A 25,461-nucleotide genomic window follows, 5' to 3' on the forward strand; every position below is an offset into this window, starting at 1 on the left:
GTGTGGTGTGTTTGATGGGGGTTTTGGTTGAGCTGGTTGGTGGGGATGGATGGATGGTGTGGGTATGTTGTTTTCGTTTCGTTGTGTGTACCTCAATCTGTTGTATGAGTATATTTGTGAGTGATGTGTGTCTCGTTTCTTTCATGTCCGGTGCTTGTTATTTTTTTCTTTTTATGGTAGGTTTTTCAGCCAGGTTATTTTTCTTCCGATAATTCTCTGGGATTTTTCCTCCTCGTCTCTACAGTTAGATTCCCAAAGTCTAAAAACGAATTGGTGAGTCTCCTTGGGGCATAGTTTTCTGATGTCGGTTAGCATTGTATCATCGATTTTTGTGTATTCCTCTGTAAGGTGTATTTTCCTGTCCTCCTGTATGTCGATTTCGGTCTGTTGTTTTGATACTTTAGGGCTTTTTAATTTTCTTTTGCTCCTGTGTGTCCTGTGGTGTGACTTCTTCTCGGAATGTGTTTGGAATAAACTGCTAGTTTAAAATGTCCTGTAGGTTAGAGCGGTGCTGCGGAATTTGACCGCATGGTAGAAGGCCATTTTCTCTGTTTTCGTTGTTTTTTAGTAGTTCAATAATTTTGCCAATATTAGTTTATATCTTATCCTGTTGGTTTGATAGGATTATGATTATTCTGTCCATCTTTTCATTTAGTTTTAGTATTTTCCTCGAGGGGTTTGTTTTCCATGTTAGGTGTTGTTTGGGATTCTGGTGTATCGTCTACAGGCTTTTTACGTATTGGTGGCATTCTTTCGTTGTACTTGAATATATTTATATCAAATTGGTTGAGAGATTCCAACGAGAGAAAGATGTATATTTAAATGAGTAAGGTCACCAACAATTGGTATTTTTAACATTATTTATTGGTATGTATTTTTTAACACCATTTTAACATTATTTTTAACGTTATTTATGGGGAGACAAATAAATACAAACATTAGAAAACCCCTTACGTCTATTTATAAATGAGCCTCTTTATTTAAACAAACATAATATTAGGAATGCCCAATTAAGATTAAAACGAAAATCACAATAGAAAAAAACGAAAATCTAAAAATCCAAAAAATAATCAAAATTAAATGAAAACATCCCTAACAATTACCCTTGTTTCAGAGGAGCTGGTTCTCCGCTCTCACCCAAGTAATAAAAAAAAATAAAAAAGTAGTAAAAGGAGAAACAAGAAAAGAGAGGAAAAAGCAAAACACAGCAATGGCCATGGTCTGACCCCCAATAAGCTAGGGTAGGGGTGGAACACGCCCGTGAATACCTGTAGAATCATTTACAGACAAAAAAAAATCAAAACACGGAATAAAAGAATAATGTTAAAAATACTTAATTTTGTTGACATTTCTTATTTAAATAAATATGTATATGTATATATATATATATATATATATATATATATATATATATATATATATATATATATATATATATATACATACATTGAAATTAAAAGTCAGAATTCTTGACAAGAATAGGTTAAATGTGCAATAAAAGTACTCACTTATAGTAAATACAATGTTGTTGTTCGGTTCTTACAGCTAATAATTAACTCTTCCACTAAATAAAAAGATCGTGATAATATTCACGTAAGTATGGAAGTATGCAGAACTCATATCCATTTCAAAGTGGATCTAGCGTATAACCCTTGACTTGTTTTATTGACATTTTCTTTTTAATATATTTTGTTTTCACTAAATAGAGAGTTTAGTCTTTCTTCTGGAATTTTACGAGATCACAACACTGACCCCTCGGACAATTAACAAGATTGGCGAAAAATAATTATTTATAAACTCAGAATGCATGATATCATTTACACAGACGATGAAAAATTTGCAAAGAACTTTTATCCAAGAATCTGTAAAAAGTCGCCACAGTACGGACAACACCAATTATTAAGGATTTTTTCTTTACAGAATATAAAATTTTGCCAACAACCTAAAAAACAACAACAAAAAAAACGCATGCCTTATCGACGAACTTGAAAAAAGAAGTGTAAGTATGATTTTATTTAGCTAAAGTGAATCTATTTTTTCTCAATAAAAAGTCGATAGGTTTTATTTTTATTCAGTATTGTGTAAACTTTTAATACAAAAGGAAAGCATTTTCTCTCTAAGAAAGGAAAAGTATCACTGCTAAAACTATGAAGCTTTATTTTACTGCTAAAATCTATCCGCAAAAACTTTTACGATAAACCGCACTTTTAGGTTATCATTTTTTGGCGAAGAAGTGAAGAGAAAAAGTTTTATTGTATGCCTGTCTTTCTTAGCTGAGTAAGGATTGAATATACAAAGGTACTTTTAAGATAGTCTAATATGTCTGAATTAGTTAAAGATTAAATGGGAAAGCAGCTAAAAAACAAAAAAAATGACAACATTTTCAAATAAAACTGGAATAAAAAACGAAGAAACACAATTCAAAATGAAAAACTTTTCAAAAACCTCTACATTAAAATCGGGGAAAAACGGGGAAAAAGCTAAAATCATAACTAATATGGGTCTGATTATTAATAACTTACTAATAGTATGGAGGTTGAACAAATAAACCATATTAAAAACAGGTAAATAAATGTGTTACTATATTAATTTTATTAATTTATTTTTATTTCGGACTATTAGTCTCATCTTTATTAGTTGTTGTTTTTCATCTTTTATTGGTTTGTTTATTCACAACGTTTCGGCCAACTATTCCTCTTGCCTTCGTCAGTCAAATTTGTTACTGATACAAAAATTCAGTTCGAGGGTGAAATGTTTGCCAATGTTACGATAAAACGACTACCGTAGTTGTTAATAGACTCCAACAATTTATTTGGATTTATTAACCAATACATATACCCAGAAAATATGCAAGTTGAAATTCCAAGAATCGAGAAATTACTCATCGAAATCCATTTGAAATAAAGCTGTATACAAAAAAACTTGTGGATATGCCATACGAAGTGCATACATAAATCAAAGAAAACATAAATCGAATAAAACATTTAATTCGAAACGACATCGTTAAATAATTAGAACTCATTGGTAAAAAGGAAAAAAAAACAATATTAAACCGAGCTACAAGTAGAATGTCTAAATAACAAGTCGGTCCGATCGTATAAACTTTTAACATTTCAGTTTCCTTGTATGAACGCCTACATAGTATTAAAAAATTAACTGATAAATTATAAAACGGAATAAGGACGTCATTCAAAAAGTAATGAATTATATTGCTATCCTTTCCAGACCTGATCATGATAAATTTGAGAGGAAAAAATAATTAACTCCCCCACTTACTATAAAGATAGGGAGAATACCTCTTGGCTACAGATTCTATAAATTGAAACACAGTAAATATTTGGCGCTAGTTCATTTCTAAAATGACTTGAAATATTAGTTTGCGTAATACCGTTGATTATTACATCAGAAATAGAAACTGCTTTTAATCAATGTTGTGCGATATAGGTTGGAAAAATATGAAATCGAATAAATTCAAGTACCTTGTAACTAGGTTTCGTTGGTGGGGATATCGAATCTTTGCATTTAGTGTTGTGCGACACAGGTTCAAGTAATGTCCAAATAAATCCCACCGTGTTTGTTTAAATAATGCCTAGAATCTTTGCTGCTATCGGTGCTATCGTCGTGTCTTTCAGGGCGGTAATAATAAATACAAATACGTAAATAATAACAAAAGTATATTTAGAAAAGTATGTTGTACAAGTATACTTCATGACACCCTCTCGAAGCCCTAACTGACACAAACAGCTGCCACGACGTTTTTTCGAAATTGTGTGTTTTGTGATGGATCAACTTATACTATAAAAATCTTATACTAAGAGACTGTACATCATATAACAAGTTGATTTATAAAAATGTACATGTCTATCTATCTATCTATATCTATCCTATCTATCTATCTATCTATCTATCTATTTATCTATCTATATCTATATCTATATATATGGTGATTGCCACTTCTTGACAGAAGAAGACCATCTTTCCCTTGCTTTATTGTTGATTACTCATTCATGTATTTTTGATTTTTTTCCTTTTTTTTTTAAATTATATACACCTATATACACTTATACACACATACATATATACATGTGGTGATGTGATCAAGATGCATCAATTCCTATTTTCTGTGGGAACGCAGGTGGCTGTTCAGACCAGCTCTGCTCTTACACAGTCTGTTGCAAAGGTCACACTTAAGCTGAGATTGAGGGATGCCAACTGGTGCTGCTCTACTGTGGACACTCATATGACGCTTCAGGCCTCCACTAGATTTACATACCACAGAGCAAACAGAACATCTGTGCCTTGCAATGTTTTACCCATCAAAGAAAGATTGATCTCCATTTGAACGCTTGTGGCTAGCTATGCCAGCTCCGGATAAAGTCATTTTACCGCATAAATCACAGGTGTGGTTCAGCATGAAATCCTCCGACAGACCTGATATATCTGACAGATTTTTCTTCCGGATATAACGCTTCATTTTTGCATGCTCATATTTTTCTTCTCAAAACTATCCCAGCCATGATAGACCAAGAAGCGCCACTTTTTATTATCATTGGAAGCACTTTCCCAACGGAACACATCAATACCAAGAGCTTTAAGATTATCTTTGATCTTATTCTTAAAGCGTTTCATCGGTTTATGTTGTGGACGCTTTCCTTGTGTAATTTCACCATAGAACAGGCGCTTTGGCAATCTATCGGCGTCCAACCTTGTCAGATGTCCAGCCCACCTCATCTGGTTGCATATAATCAACTTATCGATACAAGGTACGTCAGCCCCCGTGAGAACATCCATATCATGTATAAAAGTGCTCCATCTGATGCCCAGAATGTGTCTCACGAATTTCTGGTGCACTCTCTCCATGACTTTTATGTGTCTACCATAAGTTGTCCAGGCCTCAGAAGCGTAAAGCAGGGATTGTAAAATACAAGATTGATAGACGCTGATCTTTGTATGAATAGTAATACTCCTGTCAGACCATACTCTCTTCTCTAAGCCACCAAAAGCCTTAGTGGCACGCTGTATCCTATAGTTGACCTCAGAATCCAGGGTTCCATCTTTGACGAGAGTACTACCCAAATACACAAATGTGTCAACCACGGCAAGTCTCCGGTTGTTTACAAAAATATTTGATTCCACATACAAACGACCGGGTGGAGGTGTGAACATGACCTTAGTCTTCTTAAGACTAATAGTAAGCCCAAAAGACGCACAGGCCCCCGAAAACAGATCCATAATACTCTGCATATCCCTCTCACCATGGGTCACGAGATCGGCATCATCCGCATAAAGCAATTCATGAACCAGGTGCTGAAAGGTCCTCGTAGAAGCATGAAAACGACGAAGATCAAAGACCCTACCTGTGGTTCTGAAACGCAAATAAACACCTAGAGAACATTCTCTAAAGGCATACGATACCATAGTTGCAAAATAAATTGAAAAAAGTATAGGTGCTAGGATATCACCATGCTTCACACCATTGTCAACCGATATGGCTTCCGATATGCATCCGTTGAAGTTCAGGTGAGCCTTCATATTAGTGTGGAGCTCCCTGAGTAATCGTAGAAACTGAGGTGATCATCCAAACTTTCCCAGAATTATCCATAGGGCACTTCTGTTCACCGTATCAAAAGCCTTAGTCAAATCAACAAAACCTTGATAAAGCGAAACACGGTGTGTTCAATACATTTGTCTTGCAACTGCCGCGCAGAGAAGATCATGTCCGTGGTTCCTCTGTCCGGACGAAAGCCACTTTGGTTTTCTGGAATGACGGATGGACAAATATACTTTAACAATCTATTGAGTAGAACTCTGGAAAATACTTTGCCAACTGCTTCCAACAAACTTATCCCACGATAACTTCCACAGTCGGTTCTGGGCCGCTTTCCCTTGTACAGTGATATAAGAATTGCATCAACCCAATCCTGATGGACGGGAACACCCTTCCAGACATCAGTGATAAGATGAAGAATTTCATGAACAAGTTTATCACCCCCATGTAAGAGGACTTCCATAGGAATACCATTAAGCCCTGGAGCCCTTCCAACGTTCACTTCCTTGCTTGCATCTCTAATTTCATTCTCAGATGGGAACACAGACATTTCATGGATAGGCTTCTGTTGTGATAAAAATTCATTGATGACGTCCTCATCAACATTATAGGGATTGTCAAAGAGATCAGAATAACGCCCGGTCCAACGAAGTAGAATCTTGTTAGGATCTTTTATCAGGGCAATTCCATCACTTGAGAGTAGGGTAAATGTAGATACTGTTTGAGGACCAAAGGCTTTTTTAAGCAAATGGTACATGCGGTTGAGGTCTTTAGCCATCTGGATTTGGTTGGCGAGTTTAGCCCACCACTGATTCTTCATTTGTCGGAGTCGCTTTTAGAGAATACCCTTGTTTGGTTTAAGTGACTGTTGGAGGGACTCTCGACCTCCATGAGAGGTAGACAACATCTTATGGTGCAACTCATTTTTAGCACTTAAGAGTTGAGTAATCTAAGAATCATTATCATCAAACCAATCCTGATGTTTAGATTTGCGGAGACCAAGAATATCTACACTTATTTCATTGATTGTATTTTTAAAATGCGCCCATAACCAATCAAAATCAGCAGAATTAACTACGGATCGACGTCACGTACACTTGAATCATCCAGCCTGGACACATCAACCCGCCTGGGAATCCCAAAACCACCCAACCTACACTTCCTCCTTATACATATTTTTAACTTCCCGCGTACCAAAAAGTGATCTGTGCCGCATTCAGCTCCAGCATAACACGCACACAACAGACGTCCCGCAAATCTGCCTTCCTGGAAATAATGTAATCAATCAAGTGACATTGTTTTGATGGGTCCAGGTAAACCTATGGACCTCTTTGTTGCTGAAGAAAGTGTTAGAGATAGCAAAGTCAAACTGAGTGCATAGATGGAGAAGATGCAGACCATTACTGTTGACCCTACCAACATCAAACCGGCCGAGTGAGTCCCAGGTGTGATCATCCTTGCCAACCCTTGCATTTAGATCACCCATGAGTAACATCTTCTCAGATAAAGGAATAGAGAAAATGGTACGACTGAGATCTCCGTAAAACGCCGTGATGGTGTCTTCATCATAACCCATGGTAGGGACATACACAGATAAAATCGTCATATACCTACTGTGTGTAAGAGGGAAGCGCATCATCACAATTCTGTCACTTACACATATTGGCTGTTCAATCCTCTTCACCAAATCAGAACGCACTGCAAAGCCGATTTCACCTTTTCACCTCAGACCCGATGGTTTTCCTTTCCAAATAACCGTGTATCCCGAGCCCACTTTCACCAATTGATCCTCATCACTCAATCGTGTTTCAGACAATGCAGCAATGTCTAGCTGTACATAGCGAGCTCTCTTGCAATAATAGCTGTCCTACGCTCAGGTCTTTCACTATCCAGGACATCTAGCAAAGTTCTCACATTCCACGTAGCAACAATTAGGTTATTCCTCTCCTGATTAAATATTGATTTTCCTTGTTTATTATTTTTCTTCAACTTTATCTTGTTTCTCCTGCAAATATAGAGCAGCCGCCGACCGCAGGAAGCCGACCAGCTAATAAAAGGGTAGACAATTTATAGGTCACCTTTTCTAGACCCTTCCCAAATTCATGGGTGAGCAGTGTATCCCTAGAAAAGGCTGCTCAGCCGCCAGATCATCCACCGAAGTTGCTTCCACCCTGTAAGCGATTTAGTCGACGATGATAGATAAATCACTGGCCGCCTATCTGCAGATTTGCAGCTATGCACTTCCATCCTGCTAAGCATGTGCACCTCGCCACTCACCTATCGCCATAGGACTTTTATATATATATATATATATATATATATATATATATATATATATATATATATATATACATATATATATATATATATGTGTGTGTGTGTGTGTGCGCGTGTGTGTGTGTGTGTATTTTATTTTCGTGGAAGGCAACGCCTTAGAAGATGTGGATCAATTTGCCTACCTCAGCAGTCTTCTCTCCTCAAGATCTATCATCGACCCAGAGATTTACCACCGCGTTGGCTGCATCAGTGCAGCCTTTGCCAGGCTATGGAAGCGGGTGTTTGAGAACTGGGACATACAGAGCAGGGTCAAACTGCTTTATAAAGCAGTTGTCCTGCCCGCTCTTCTCTATCGGGCAGACAGCTGGACCACCTACAGCATACAATTAAATGACTGTAGCAGTATCACAAGTGTTGTCTCCGAAAGATACTCAGGATTGGATGGAAGATCGACGAACAAACGTAAGCGTCCTGAAGGATACCAACATAACTACCATTATCTCACACCAGCTGCGATGGACGGGCCATGTTATGCGCATGCATGACAGCCGCCTTCCATATCAAATGCTCCACGGTCAGCTAAAAGAGGGAAAGCGGACCTAAGGATGACAGAAAAAAAGATATGACAACATAAATACCCACCAGAGAGAGTGTCGCTTCAGCCTAACCAGCTGGGAGGATGATGCTCCTCAGAGGGGCATTGGAGCAAAATGGTCCATGAAGACTCCGTTCACTCAGAAATAGAACCTTCACAGAACCGCAGAAAACAGGAGGAAGCAGAGAAAGGAGAGATATACTACCACACAGCTCATTCTGCCTCTTCCACTAACAATCAACCACTCACACATGCCTCCACTGCAATAAAATCTGTGGGTCAAAGATCAGCCGCTACATCCATCTGAGGACCCATAAATGACCAGAGTCAACCTCACTGACGAGAGAACAATCATGCTCGTCACGAGTGATTGCAGATGATGATATATATATATATATATATATATGTATATATATATGCGTGTGTCTGTGTGTGTATGTGTATGTGTGTGCGTGCGTGTGTGCGTGTGTGTGTGTGTGTGTGTGTGGGTGTGTGTGTGTGTGTGTGCCAAAATAACTCTGATTACTGGAAATGTAATCCTAGGAGTGATGATGCAGAGACTTCTTATAACAATCTAAAATAATATAAAAATTTAAACGTTTACAATCCGTTAAACAAAGGAAAGTTATTTGTTCTGTATAAATTCTTGGAACTTATTTATTTATTTTTACTCATGTTCACTCCTTAAAAAGCATATCGCCATTTGGACATAAGTGGCTACTATTTGGGGTCATCTCTAGGAAAGATTAACAAGATATTTGTTTATGTTATATTTAAACTTCTGCATATAAGTACAGCCAGGGAAGCAAGCAACAGGAAGGGAATTCCAAAGTCTAGTTGTTCGAGGATAGAAACTATTAGAATAGAACGCTTTCTGGCATTTAGAGACATCAACAGTGAAGGCATGAGATCTTATTGCTAACTTTTATGAATAATGTCTTATTTCTTTTTAATGTCAAACTGCGTATCAAATTATTAACAAGTTTACATTTTTTTAAATATTAAAGGAACGAGTGAATAAAAATCCCAAAATTGTGGAAGTGCTTACAATACTATTCAACTACTCCAGACAGAAAATAAAAATATTTAAAGCAGTATTAGCGAAACTATGGCAAAAGACATGAATATCTGTTGATTTTCGTGTGCCAAGTTATTAACGAGGTCGAGAAAAAACACAATATAACCATAATTTGTTTGTTGAAATATTCAAACATTACATAAACTAGGAAAATCTCCAGAAAACAATAACTACATAGCAATTTCTACGTTGACATAATTAGTAGGGCATATGCGATCCTTTTTTATGAATGCCTTGTAAAAGACGTTGGTCTACAGAATTAGTCAAATTTGTGATTTCATCAACAGTTATTCCTCGCGATACCTCTTGGAGAGCATACAACAACTGATCCTTGCTCTTAAATTGGCGTCCACTTGCATAGAGGCGTCGCTGCATGATACTCCAAAGGTTCTTATTTGGGTTCAAATCTGGTTAATTTGCAGGCCACTCCATCTTCCGTCGCCCTGAGAACCCCAGTTGTTGCAAATGATCCTTGCTTTTGTTTGCTGCATGCGAGAGAGCATTACCCTGCATAAAAATAATGGTTCTTCTGAACATCAGCCTTTGCTTCTTCAGCCATGGTTCAAAGTGCTCCTTCAGAAAAGCTATGTAAGCTTTTGACGTGATTTTTACGCTTTCTGGGACTTCTATGGGCCAACTAAAACACCTCCGTAATCCCAGCCCAAATCATTATCCCACCACTACCCTGTTGGCGCCTTAAACGCTGATGACAATGTCGTCCATCTAGGGCCCATCCCTTGCTCCAGCCATCTAGGCCATCAAGAGAGGCATACACTTCATCCGTGAACAAAACTTTGGAAAAAATACGTTTTCATGTTGTCCTCGGCCGATTTCTATCGGTTTTGTATGTGATGTTGCTTTAATGGAGGCTTTGTCACGGCTTAACAGACTTTGCCACTTATTTCAGAAGGCGACATCGAATGCTTTTTGAAACATTCTTTAATCCGGCTTGGCCAAAGACTTTTCGACTCGTCTGCGCAGACTTCTTAACAACTTTACGTTTAATTTGGAATAGAGAACGGCGTGAAACAAGTCTAGATTTACCTTTATCAGCTCTCTTACGTACCTTCGTAGGGTCCTTGATAAAGTTCTTTCCAGTTTGATGGTACCTTCCTATCATTTTTTAATATTTCGAGGGTAGTTTTATCTTTTTCTAGCTGTACGGTAATAGGACTCTTTTTAGAATCTTTTTAATCCACCTTGACGACCCATTTTATTGACATGCCTAAAATACGGTGGATTCAGAAATTACGATGGCAGGTTGTTTACATTGCGCGGAACAGTACGAACAGTTCACAGTACGTACAGCTCAGTATTGCTAACGGTTCTGAAGCGTTTGAAACGAAACAATCGGTAACGTTCTGAAACTGGTAAAAAAAATGTTATCTCGTTAATAATTTGACACGGAGTGTATATATATATATATATATATATATATATATATATATATATATATATATATATATATATAGAGAGAGAGAGAGAGAGAGAGAGAGAGAGAGAGAGAGAGAGAGAGAGAGAGCGAGATGTGCAGTTATACGTATGTTTTTAAATATATCTATACATATATATATATATATATATATATATATATATATATATATATATATATATATATAATGTTAAAAGTCCACGTATGCTTCTAGGATATTGATTTAACGGTTAGGAGGGTTTTTTTGAAGAACCGGTTTTCTTTTTCTTTTTCATTTCGATACATTTTTTGTGACCAAGCGCGGAGGTCCGCTTCAAATATAAAAAATAACAATAAAAATATTAAATACAAAAAGTAACATCGTTTTTCATGCTTCAAAAACCCTCCTAAACCTTAAATCACTATATATATATATATATATGTGTGTGTATGTATATATAATCTTCATATTGAATGATGTTGTTTCTAAATTGCTACGAATTATTAAGCTCATTAAAAATGGAGTTAAACCTTTGAGCCACATATATCGATTGTAAATATTCTATGTCACAGATGTATATAGTACACATTCATAGTAATTATTGTTTATATGTAGCGTTTTATAAGGTTTTTCGTTCAATGGCCGATATTCACTAAACAAACCTACAGAGTCATATCTGTTTCTTTGAAAAAGAAAAATGATGGTAAATGATGGCAAAAGGAAATAAAAACTTTTTTAAAATCATAAAATAAAACTTTCTGAGTTATCTATTTAAATAAATCGTCAATTTATTCAAATATTACACCATATATCTATTTCGTCTCATAATGTGATCTTTTTTTTAAATTAAAAGTGTTATTTTTTTAAATCTCCGGAGTGGTTAAACATATAAGTAAGATATTCTTCTCTTATAATTTAAAAAGTTATTATTTCGTTTTCCCACTATTTATCCTTTTCAATCAAAGGAACCAAACCGTGTATTTTTCTAAGAAATTTTTATATATTTCTTAAAAATGATTTTGTGATGTTTTACTCTTCAATGAGTCACATTTAAGACGCAACATATAAGCAATAAAACAATATTTTTATGAAATAAATACTTCTATCATTTGGAATATATATATATATATATATATATATATATATATATATATATATATATATATATAAAATGAAAATTACAATTAAATTTACCAAATTGATCCAAGAATGTAAAACTAAAGTATATTATAAATATTAAGGAATTAATATTTATGACGTTATCTCAGCGAGATGTAAAAGCTCGATAGAACTAAATAGGAGATAGACTTACAATATATATATATATATATATATATATATATATATATATATTTATATATATATATATACATATATATATATATATATATTAGCAGAGAAACTCCATGTTGCTCAGGATTAAATGAGGATCAACGAACGTTTAACAACCTCATATTTTTATTGTAATCGAAATCTGTGAAATCGCCCATTTTAAATCAAATCGATTGATTGATTGAGGATCAACCGCGGTGTACAGAGAGTAAGCGTCATAGTCCTCTTTGCATTGACTTAGTCTAAAATATATTGTACTATAGAGAACCTACTATTGATACTTTTAAATTCTTATTATATAATAATTAAATTGAAGTTTAAAATGAAAACGTCAAGTATCGTACATTAATTGCGCTCTAAACAGAAACATTCACTTTGAACGTGCCCCTGTCATATCAAAGAAGTTAATGTTGATTTTATATGTCGGGCCTTTCCATTTGTGCGCTAACAAACTATCTCAAATGCACTTATGTTAGGCCGCATACGGCGTTAAAATCTTCTGTCACTTCTTTTATCATATTTCTTTAATTATCAATTATTGATAGTTATCGAAGACATTCTGATACACAATCTAAGAACACTGACAGGCACATAAAGTACATATGTGTGTAATTCCTCCCAAAATCGACTCAGCAGTTCAGGATAAGGTGTGTGTGTGTGTGTGTGTGTGAGTTCGTTACCTATAGACTCGAAAACGCCTGGGCTGATTTTTTTTAATTTGACACTGATGACCTTTATGTGTTTGGAAGTGTTCTTAGATAGGATTTCCAGCGCAATGGGTGGATGAGTATCAAAGTGTGATAATCGAAAAAAAAACTCAGTGTAAAGTCGTAACAGTTCATTTTTTTTATTAAAGTTTCATTCTAATATCACAGGTGTATTTTAAAAGTATTATCACCGCACAAGAAAAACTCGGCGTATAAACTATAACTAGAATATATTTTTTATAATATAGTGGCGCGTTAATAATAAATGTTTCTGTTTGTAGTACAATTGAACCATGATATTTTTGTATTTTAAAATTTAGTTCGAACCATTATATAAAAATAGTTTAGAAAATCAATAGTAAGTGCAATGAAGATTACAATGTATTGTGGACAAAGTCATTGCAGAAGGCATGTGAAGTGTTCGACTGAGACAATGCGATTGATTCTCGGCTAGAGTACATAATAAATCGAGTTGATTCATTAAAACATGGCAATTTAACCGATGAGAAGTATTGGATGTGAGGAACATTCGTTGATTATCATTCAATCCCGGACAACGTTGGGTTACTTTGCTCGTATATATATATACATACATATATATATATATATATATATATATATATATATATATATATATAGTACTATTTTTCCGACCTTTCTACTACTGCTCTGTCTCAGTTTGTGATTAAATTGAAGAAAGTTCAAAAGGTTAAGAAAATATTAGACGATGACCCGAATGAATTGACTTTATACAGAGTGTATGTTTATGCATTTGATAATACAAACATTCACTTTTTTTTTTTCTAGAAAAGTGATTCACATTTGTTTGAGAAGTATGAATTTAGTCGTTGTGTCATTATCTGATGTCATATGTTATTTTAAACCTCTTGCAAAACATAAACATAGGATAGAGGTGTATAAATATAAGATGAATCGGTTACTTAATCTATATAAAGTCTCTCTGTTTACTTTCATTTCACAGATGACATTTAATGAAATTCAATACTTGCATTTGTTCAATCCTGGTAGATAAACTCTGTCACAATTAATACTGATCGTGTGTTCTCAACTCTGACGGTCATTACAATCAGTCTAGAGTGGAACGATACATTTGTCGCCCTAAAGAAAACTATACTACAGCTTTATTTTAAGACTTTTATTGAAAAAATCAGTTCAAGTGACTTGATTATGTACTAGAGTTTACATCTATTCAATGTTGATTCCTTCCGCCTACATCAGCGCTTTGATACATGTTCGGAACTGGGAGAATGTATTCTCCAGAAGCACCAGAGCTCAGCGAATACTCGGCGGGTTGCGGCAATCAGGCATGCTTTAATGTTGTAAGAGGTCATGCTTATGATGTTCGTGACATATGGTCAAGCAAAGCAGTCCAGTAGGTTCAGGTTAGTGAAAGAGGGGGCAGTGAGAGAAGGTTACAAAGTGGTAGATCCCCTTCTGAATCGAAACCTGGGTTTCTTTGAACTCATGTGCCGGCACGAGTGCTGCTGCCACACACAACGGCAACCTGAGCGCACCAGGGGATCATCACATTCTTTAGCACATCCAAATACACTTTGGTGTTAATTTTCAAGCTGACTCCGAAAATGTGAGGTGACATGATGTGGTCCTTGCTTGAAACCACACCTAAAACCATAATCGTAGCAAGCAACTTCGTTCAGCTGTACTCTTAAGCGTTGAATCGTCCGAATCTGAATTTTGAGGATGCTGGCAATGGTCCTGTTTCAATAATTTTGGATCGTGGTGAGCATTTTGTACAGCGGCAAATATCCGATTTCGCTTGTTGAATATTAATTATGTTACTTTGGGATTTGTACACAACTGGCCAACTAGTAGATAGTCTTCAAAAAAGGCAGTTGTCATCAAACGGAAATGGAATCAATTTTATCGTTCCCTCCTCTATTTACTTTAAGACCATTATACGTGTTCCTTAACTTATATATAAATTCCGGCATAATACATTAAATTTATTCGGCAATAAAGAACACACTATTATTCATGCATGTATAATGCATTTTATTCGAGATCATTTAAATGAAATAAACATGTAAGAGTATTTTATATAATTTTTTGCTTTTGTTTACGTATAATATAAATTTAGGAAATTAAACTTTATTTTATTCAAATCAGTTTTATTAATTTAAACGTTTAATTGAATAACTATTGAAAAATGCATACTATTTAAATTATGACTTGAACTGTTTGTCACCTTGAGAATAATGAAAGAAGCATGGCATCATATATCCGTAGAACATCAAAATTATTTTTTATGGCTTCTCTGTTCTAAATGAGGTTGTGCTTTCTTTAGCAGATTACATGTTAAGACTCTGAGAAAAATAGCATTAGAAAAGCAAAGACATTTGGTCCGCCCTCCACAAAAAACTACTTTCGAATTAAGACAGGGAATCAGTTTTGTATATAAATTTTACGTAACGTATTAAGGCAGTTAACGAGTTTACAAGTTTTATTCATATCCACCTGACAATGTCGTAAAACCACATTTGCTTGCTTTAAAGTAGAACCCTACCCAAAAGAACAAGACAGAATTTATCTCCGATAGCAAAGCAAACATAAATTGGTTTACTGTCGTAATAGACTAGTATAATTTGAAAATATAAGATGAGTTTAAGTTGCATTTGTATGTGAAACTGATCAATTCACTCTTAATTAATGTTTTTTTTTATTTTTATTATTTTTATGACAGGTTAATTCCGGGTCTTCATATGTAATCCTCTAAAAAAGTATATCGTGTTATTGATGTATGCGAATAGTCATTGCTGGTATTCTATCATAATTATAATATTTTTATTTAAGCTTTAAATAAGATTTTTATTAACTACATTTAAAATAAGCTATTTATTTTAATTTTTATATAAATGGTTAATACAATTGACCCAATCAATTGTTTAAATAAAAAAAAATGTTAGATTAAAAATATAAATTAACATTCTGCGTAACTACCCCTAAAATAAAAATGAACTTTTATTTTTTTTACACAGAAACACTTTTGAAAACAGAAATAAAAAACAATTAAGTTAGAACTTTAAGTGAGGATTCTGTTTTATATATAAAAGTTAACGTAAAATGAGAAAACTAATAGAAGATAAAGAAAATAATGTTTCGTTTTGTAAGTATTTGCTTCTTCCTGAAACTTTTGTGATTAGATAGGAAATGATGAGATGTTTCATTACATGTTTATTCGAGAAAACAATTTTAATGATACAGGATACATTTTCCATGATGAATTGAACATAGGTTGCCAGTTTCCTAAGGTTGTATTAGTGTAGTGCTTAATAATAGACATGATAAGTTTTAAACTCAAACTAATCCTATCATCCAAAAATGTAAACAGTGTAAGCCACCTTTATTTAATGTAATCAAATTTTGTAAAACTGTCCAACATATGTCAGCATGTAAAACGAATATTGCACCAAATGGATATGGAGGATTATAGGGAACAACACGCATTATAAAGTAAATCTAAAATGCAAAACATTACAAAACTTTACAATTATTTTTAGAGATTCACAATAAGTTAGATTTGAATTAACTTGATAAGCTGTGCCCGTGTTTTTTTCAGTGAGAAATTTCTACATTAAAAACGCATTTCCTTATCATTTGATGAATATTTTTTTATATGAACCTATGTTTGTTATTGTTGTGGGGTGCAAATCACCCCTATTTGAGAACTAAGTGGAATCAACCAATCCTATGAATACCACTGGTTTCAGAGACTAAATGGAGATATTCCTACCATGTTTAACCGCATGCTACGAACACGTTCCCCTCATACCACTTTAGTGGCTCCTGTATTCTTTATGATAAATACATATTATATTTTATACACTTTACACTACTTGTGGTGTCTGTCATTTGTGACCCCTAGCGCGGGTCTACAACAGTTATTTGCAGCAATAGTAAATATAAGGCAAAGTTCCCGGGGTAAGGAAAATTGTTGTCAATTTATATTGTGCAATACCATGAAGCGGTATATACTATTGCAAGAATAAGAAATGATAGCATATATACAACAAGTTTAGCAGCTTCTGTGAAACGAAATAAAAAAGAGGTCAGCAAACAGGCAATGCGCAAATATCGATATGGAAATGAATTTCTATGAATTAAAGCACATCAGGTTGTAAAAGTAATGAATAAAGATGGAATAAATAAAGAAGTAAATAAAACTAAAGTCACCAGAAAAACGGTTGGACAGAATTATTATTAAATGAGAATAGCATAAAACGCACGGTATATTTTCAAATACAAGTTCTGAACGAATATTCTTAAGACATGCAAGTCATCTATGTCAGTTTATAATGGAAAAGCGTAGAAATGTATTAAAAGCATCAGTAGCAATTAAAAAAAAAACGATGACAACATAGATTGGATTAAAATGTCACAAAAATATTAATTTATAGACCTGCATATGAATAGAATTATTTAAACAAAATGTATATATCTGAATCACAAACAGATGAAACCCTCAAATGACTATTAACGTGTCTTTACACTACGAAAAGTCTAACTACCTTCACTGAATAGCATTTACACTTTCTTGTGGACACAGATAATGTTTTATGGTCGGTTTGCTCAAACACTGGCCAATAAAATGATTCCTTGAATGATTTTTTTTACCATAGTATAAAGTAATCGATGGTATTACACAATGGAGGGTGAAAATAATTTTCCCCAACGCTTCAGCATAATCCCATTTAAGCAGTTGTGTATTTTGACAACTCTGTTAGCATTTGTATCGTAAATTTAATATCTTATATTTTTACTAAAAAGGCCACCAAACTTTATTGGAGTCTCATAAAAAACTGGAATCTTTTATTCTTTCGAACTTTGCAAGATACCACCAGTAATTTCCGATTTACTTAAATATAGTATTAGGATATAATAAAACAATTAGACATTCCTGAAAAGTAACGTCCAATCACTTCTAATTCGCTGAATATCCTCACAGTGTTTATCATTTCTGCCTGATTTTCATGCCATTTTCATGTGCGTGTATATGAAAAAAAGGAACATTTAAGACCAGACAATATTTTGCGTATATAAAGCATAGGAGAAAGAAAATAAATATTCTTCAAAATAACTAAACAAATGTAGGTGACAATTTTTAAAACGAAATTAAAGTGAAACTAAACGAGTTCTGATTTACCTACTATAGCATGGAGGACCTTGAATGGCAGTAAAAGGTTATCGAAATGAATAATTTCGATGAAAAGGATATATTTATATACACATGATAAATATTTCCTGAAAATAAATAAACGCGTTTAGCCAATCATTAATTATTCATCAGTTATAACGTAAGTTAAGATAAACTCCTCTAACAGGATTTTGTACTTACTGTATAGGCTACTTGCTTAAAGATATTACCAAATATTTATAAATAATGGTAATCAAATATGCGTATGTGGTGAGTAATGTGTGATTTCGATCAACTAATACGTTGTTATTAATCATCAAACGATTATGATAATGTTAATCACTATCTACGTTTTGATTTGTTATAGAAACGAAAATTAGAGTAATAAAATTTTTATATAAACAAGTAATGTTTTATGGAATCTATATCACCCACAAAGCATAAAGCAATCACAAGTACATAGCAACCGAGCAAAATAAAGTAGAAATTAATTTCATTTAAGAAACTCGACGGTTTTCTCAAAAATTTTTAAGTAAATAACGGTAACGTTACACGGGAAGGCTTTAGCAAGTTTTATATAGTTGTGGCTTTGATAATTTAAATGTAACTTTAACAAGTTTGATATAGTTGTGACTTTAATAACTTAAGCGTAAGTTTGATATAGTTGTGGATTTAATAACTCAACCGTAACTTTAATAAGTGTGATATAGTTGTGGCTTTAATAACTTAAATGTAACTTTAATAACTTTGATATAGTTGTGACTTTAATAACTTAAATGTAACTTTAATAAGTTTGATATAGTTGTAACTTTAATAATTTAAATGTAACTTTAACAAGTTTGATATAATTGTGACTTTAATAACTTAAATATAACTTTAACAAGTTTGATATAGTTGTGGCTTTAATAACTTAAATGTAACTTTAATAAGTTTGATATAGTTATGACTTTTATAACTTAAATGTAACTTTAATAAGTTTGATATAGTTGTGGATTTAATAACTCAAATGTAACTTTAACAAGTTTGATATTGTTGTGTCTTTAATAACTTAAATGTAACTTTAATAAGTTTGATATAGTTATGACTTTTATAACTTAAATATAACTTTAATAAGTTTGATATAGTTGTGGATTTAATAACTCAAATGTAACTTTAACAAGTTTGATATTGTTGTGTCTTTAATAACTTAAATGTAACTTTAATAAGTTTGATATAGTTGTGACTTTGATAACTCAAATGTAAATTTATTAAGTTTTGATATAGTTATGACTTTAATAACTTAAATGTAACTTTAATCATGAGTTAAAATAGACACAGAATGTTATAAATGGAATGTCCAGTAAAATTGTTTATTCTGTTAAAATATTTAGTAATACAATTTGGATGGAAACTATTTATATTCTTAGAAAGAAAACATAATAGAAATTTGGGTAACAGAATTAATAAATAGGTTAAATTCCTTTATGAAACAAAGAGAATGGAAAATGTTATTGTAAAGTGAGTTACGTAAAATTAGGTTAGAGAAGGATTCATGTCATGGGTCTCATATACACGTGCTCGGTCGTGCAATGACGTCATGAGTTATGAATTTAGTTAGATAAGTGAGAATCGGAATCGGTCTGTGGAGAGAAGCAGAGAGGTTCAGATCGATTCTCCGTTAGAGTCAAGGCACCCTCTAGAAGAGAGAGGCTTTTAGAAATAACCATGTAACAACTTTGAATTCCTGAGATAAAATCATGTTCGACCGGTCGAAGAAGAAATAAACGTATCATCATGTGTTTTTGTATCTGCGTCGTCGTGTTGTTATTCAACAGAAAAGGTATTGTCCATTTATGTTATAAGAACCTTGATAAAAATCATCATCTAAAATGTGTTAGAAAGTATATGTGTCAGAGTATAAATGTTATAGAGACACTCCCGTTCACAGAACTGTCAAAAGCATAAATGTAAAACTATCGGTCTATCTATCTAGATAGCAAACACTTCTCAAAGCGTATTTATATGTGCACTCTCTCTTTACATATACGTGATAATGTCCACATCTCTTCTCTAACAATATGTTAATATCTCCATCTATATCTTCTTACAACATGAACATCTCTTACTCAACACTAATCTCTCGTAAGACTCTCACAAAGAACAATACAAATACATACGTCAGATTTAATAATAAGATAGTACATAAAATAATTCAAATTTAGTGAACGTGACTAGTCCACTCAAGCAAGGGTGGGTTTGAAAAAAAAAAGAAACTTGGCGTTACCACGGGTATACAACGTAAGGGTCTATTCCATAGACGATCGCAGAATGCGAAAAAGGAAAAAAAACATCCCAAAGCAGCCAAACTAACTGTAGGCAAATTTTGAACGTAATTTATTAGCTTTTTACCACTTGTCAGAAAATTTTAACTAATGAATAGTGTTATAATATTCCAAACACCTATAAATTTCATGTAGTTTCGTCCTATAGAACAAAAGATATGAGCATATCAATAATCAATTCGGCTATGAGTATAAATATATCTATATATCTATCTATATATCTATAAAAGTGAAATTGTCTGTATGTCTATGTATCTGTGTGTACCAAACGATTTTGTCAATTTTCAGTCTACGAACACGAGATTTGACAAAAGGCATATTGAGAGTTGGGAAAATATTTTTAATCGGTTTTCGACCAGGAATTTGGCCATCAAGGGGTCAAAGTTCAATGAAATTGACCTTTGAAAATTCTACCAAACTCCTCCACCGATTTACATGTACTTAGTGATGGAGCAAACATTTTAACTTGATTTGATCCCAACATAATAAATGTTAAAGGGTCAAAATTGGGGTCAAATTAAAAACAAAATTGACCTCTGCGGTCTCTAGCAAATTACTATGCCAATTTGGGATCTAAACATTTGAAATTTTACATAAAGTATATTTAGGCATAGGACAAAGTTTTTTATTGGCTGCCAAGGTGTCAGAGTTTAAAATATTTCAACGTTGCGGTCTCTAGCAAACTATTCAACCAATTTTGAACTTTTGCATAAAGGGTATTCAGACATGCAGCAAGCTTTTTAATCAGATTTTTGGCAACAATTTGGCTGCCAAGTGGTCCAAGGTTAAAGAGTTTACCTTTGCAGACTCTACCAAACTCCTTTGGTAATTTTGAGTCTAAACCCTTGAAATTTTAGATGTACGATACCTGGACATGAATATAACTTTTTAATATATATATATATATATATATATATATATATATATATATATATATATAAGTAAACGTGTCTGTGTGTCTGTCTGTGTGTCTGTCTGTCTGTGCACATTTCCCTATGCAATAACTCTGTCAATTTTAAGTCTCCAGACTCGAAATTTGATATGCAGGGCACTGAGATTTGGAAAATGTTTTGTGATTGGTTTTCGGACAGTTCAATGATTTAACCTATGAGAACTCTACCAAATTCCTTCGACAATTTTGTGTTTAAAAACTTGAAATTTTATATATATGTTCCTTGGACATGGATCTAATTTAATAACTAGATTTGAGCCCAAAACAACAAATGTTAAGGGTCATGATGTGGGTCAAAGTTTTAAAAAAATTGACCGCTTTCTTCTCTAGATAGATAGATAGATAGATAGATAGATAGATAGATAGATGGATAGATAGATAGATAGATAGATACACCATTTTGGGGGGCAATTTTATTTAATGCAAATGTCAGCAACTACTGATCAGAATTTAAAAAATGATGGCTTTTTGGAAAGCTTATGACTGGAATTGTGTAGGGAGCTGTGTGACATTTGCCCTTTAGGTCGCACATTAAAGTGGTCATTTTTTACAACCATAAAATGTTTCAACTATAGTCATTTGTTTTCCTAGATTTGCATATGAATATCTGATATTTCCCCAAAACTTCTGGCCATGATGGAGGGGGGATTACAGATTGCTTCTATGATTTCAAATGATTTGCAAGAGGAGACTTGATTGGGAATATTTCTCATATGCTATATCTCTCTCTTTGGTTTTCATACATAAAGTAAATTTCACAGTGTATAAGGATTATTTGATAATGGAGATATTCATAATCATACTCTGTTTCAAAAAAATAAGAAGATATAACATATGAGAAATATTTAAGATCAAGTCTCCACTTGCTGTTATTTCAGATCATTTGAAACACTAGCAGCAAGATTTAGTCTCCCCTCCATCTAGGCCAAATGTTTTGGGGAAACACACCCACACACGCACGCACGCACGCACACACACACACACACACATATATATATATATATATATATATATACAATATATATATATACACGTACGCACACACATGCACACACACACATATATATATAGTATATAGATAGATAGATAGATAGACAGACAGACAGACCCCTTTTGGTAATTTTATCTCAACGACTATTTATCAGAATTTAACAAATAAAAGTTCATTGGAAAGCTGGAATTGTATTGTGGGTAATGTGGCATTTGCTTTTAAGTTCGCACATTAAAGGGATCATCCATATTCTAGAGCCTATTACTGGCACATTTTTACATCTATAAAATATTTCGGTAAAAGGGCTGTATCGTTTCACCCTTAAAATCCTTTAAAATTATCACTACAATAGGTTTTGGGAGGTGCTGAAAACGAAAGTAATGTTTAAAATTCCAGGAAACGAGGAGTTTCTAACATATGAAAAATTATAGTTTTAAAAAGTTGGGGATCACTTTTCTACATTAATTAAACGAAAAAAAGATAACTCATTTCTGACCACTTTTTCGTGGGTCTGTTATTTTTAGGGTTAGGGTTTATAGTGGTATGGTGGGCCAACACAAACCTACCTTACAAACTTGCTTTCAATGGGTTTTCGGGCGTGCTGAAAATATCGCATTTACATTTTCTGCAAATAAATATTTTCGTAATATTAGCAAAAATACGTGCGCTTGCATACAAAATAATGGCCATCACTTATAATATAAAGAATTACGTTGATTAATACTTAAAAAATACTTATTTGCAGGAAATTTAAATGCGATATTCGTTTTAAGCACACCCCAAAATCTATGAAAAACAAGTTTTTTAAGGTAAGTTTTGTGTTGATCTACCGTGTCACATTTACCAAATAAACACCGACACTAAAATAATAACGATGCACCACCACAAAAAGTTGCCTGTAAAGAGGGTGTTTGTTTTACGTTAAATGATTATACAAAAATGATTCCCTACTCTGGAAGTGTAAGCCATGTTTAGTCTCAGAACAATTTCCGATGGTTCGTTGTTCTACACAAGTCCTGGGAGGTGACTGATTCGCAGTAGACAGTTCTCGAGTTGGAATCCAAAGAGCTAAAGATTCTTCCCGTGTTGACACGAAGAAAACATATGCGAAATTGCTACGGAAAGGTTTAATATTTATGGAGCAATTCTGGTTTCTGATTGGTTGGTAGCAGAACGTGAATTAATTCGATTCGTCAGTTCCTAGCAGCATCGGTTATAAATAGAATCTCCCGACTGTGCGGGATTATACCCCATTATACTTCCTTTATGATGGGGTGTCTCCCAGCGGCTTCGGCTGCAGGGAGACAGGGTAGTACCAGTCAAGGATTCGTCACTTGACACTCAGCCCAACAGGTGAGGGGCCGGGAACCGGCCCACCAGCTGTTGGACTGAGGTACACCGCCTGGGTAATACCTAGGAGGTCCACCCTCCCAGGCCTTGCCACCGGGCTTTCCGGTGGGGCAAGTTTATTGCTTGCTGCCTGAGGCGCCCCGACTGGGGAATGCCGACGGGGTTACTCAGGCAATTTTTAAAATTGCAGGAGTGCCCCTCCTTTAGGGGAGCCTGCGGGGTTCCCACTTTCCGGCCTTGTGCCACATTTTGCTGAGGTGGGCAGCAAATAAATATCTACCCCATTATACTGCTGTATTATGGGATGTGTCTCCTACCGTCTTCGTTTTGTAAATGCAGGAGTGATCTTCCTTTAGGTGAGCCATCTTTAGATTCCCAGTTTCCCGGCCTTGTGGCAAATATTGCTGATGTGGGCAGCAATTTAAATAACTACCCCATTATAATGCATTGTCATTTTGGTAAAATATTCTTTTGTACTTCTGCTTCTTATTGTTATCACTGTTGTTGTTATTGTCATTGCTATTGTTATCAATACGACGCCGGATTTTTTACCAAGCTGTTTTCCTGTTTGTTTTTTTTTGTTGTTGTTGTTTTTTTACTGTTATTTTAAACAGTTTTTGGACTTTTTTTCTTTTTCGCCATTTTTCTAAACTGTGTTGCTATGACTACTTCTGTTAGCCAGATGTCTGTGAATATACCCGTTAAGACTGCAATAGGAGTGGAGGGGGTTGCTTCAAGCAATAACTGGAGTAAGCCACCAAAGATAGATATTAACGTTGAGGATTTTATTGCAAAAGCGAAATATTGCTTGCATTTGGCCACTGATAAAGAAATTACAATTGACATACTAAAACTGTAGGAAATACAGAAAAAATGCTTAGTAATTTTTATCGTGGACAGAAAGATCAAAAGAGTTATTCGGGATATTATAAATTCCCCGCTGGCAACTGCTAGATACAGACCAACACATCTTGTTAAATGCAAATGCTATAATACATGGAGCGCATTATTTAGCTCGGCACAGGATTGCCTTACCCTCTCACAGAAGGAAATTATAAGAGCAAATTATATCCTTAGATCACAGTACATGGGCAAAAGAAGAATAACAGTGCCTGTGTTCCACGTCCGCCCTCACGTGGATGGGAAATACATTGGGTCCTTCCTTCTAAAATATGAAGAGATAGCATGAGTATCATGGGACTTGGTCATTCGAAATCTTATTAGATTAAACTTTATTAAACATGCCATATTTTCTGGAAGCAGGCGAAGAATGGCTGCCTATCATAGTGGCCGGAATGCGGCCTACGTGCTGGAATTGCAGCGAAATAGGACACCTTACTTCAAAAATAACAACACAGCGCCAAACTTAAAATCCAGAATAGGACAACACCTAATTGTTCAAATGGCTGTGAATAACCCCCTTCTTAAAAAAACAGCGAAAAGGGAAAACCCTGGCAAATTGTAGTCGGCAAGAAGACGCCTGTCCGAGTCTCGCTTGAGAAAACCAGAGAAGAAGCGATGCTGGAAAATGACCCCGGTGCTGCCAAATATGTGGAGATTGTAAATCTCAAAAAAAAATTGATGCACCCATATCCCCCAGCAACCCTCAATCCCCTACTCCTAAACAGACCACCACTCCTCAATGCCCAATAAACCCCATCACCCAGACACTCACGAAATCCAAAACACGTTCACCGTCTAAAATGATGCCTCCTCCTGTCGCAT

The sequence above is a fragment of the Euprymna scolopes genome, chromosome 25 (assembly GCF_053919585.1).
Source record: "Euprymna scolopes isolate OS-2025 chromosome 25, ASM5391958v1, whole genome shotgun sequence".
In the NCBI taxonomy this organism is placed as follows: Eukaryota; Metazoa; Mollusca; class Cephalopoda; order Sepiida; family Sepiolidae; genus Euprymna; species Euprymna scolopes.